Here is a 636-nt window from a genome sequence, read left to right on the forward strand (position 1 = left end):
GCATTAGCATTTTCAATATGACCCATAATATTTATTTATTTATAAAAGTATATCTTAATCTCTGTGCTATTTATGTTCTAAATCATTTATTACTTTTCAGTTTTATAAAATGCATGTATGTTTATATTAGTCGACAATATAAGTACGAGGAGATATTAATGCAGCTATAATAAATCAAGAAGTCTTATGTGAAACAATATATTATATTACTTATACACTTAAGTAGTGAAGTTGGTGTTTATTCAGGCATTTTGTTAAATCTGAGAGTAAAAGTAAAAGATCACAAAATGGATAAACGAGAGATAAATAATATTAGGTGATATAATTAGAGATACCAAAAATTGTTTTATGTGTAAATATATTGTTATTCTGTATAGTATTATATTATCATATTTGAAGAAAATTCAGTATAATTTAGTCAAAAACTAATAGTACTCATGTTTATCGAGTTAACATATTTAAAATTAATTTATTAACTAAAGAAATCATGTGTTAAAAGTAGTTCTATATATATAATTATAAACCCATCCAATTAGCATCCGAAATTGACTCAAATTAAAGGGGGATTACAGTGGTTATATTTGAGACACTGTCTGGGCTATGACCAAATAATTTAAGCAGAGAGACTTTGACCAA

This window comes from Arachis ipaensis, chromosome B05 (assembly GCF_000816755.2).
Source record: "Arachis ipaensis cultivar K30076 chromosome B05, Araip1.1, whole genome shotgun sequence".
NCBI classification, from domain to species: Eukaryota; Viridiplantae; Streptophyta; class Magnoliopsida; order Fabales; family Fabaceae; genus Arachis; species Arachis ipaensis.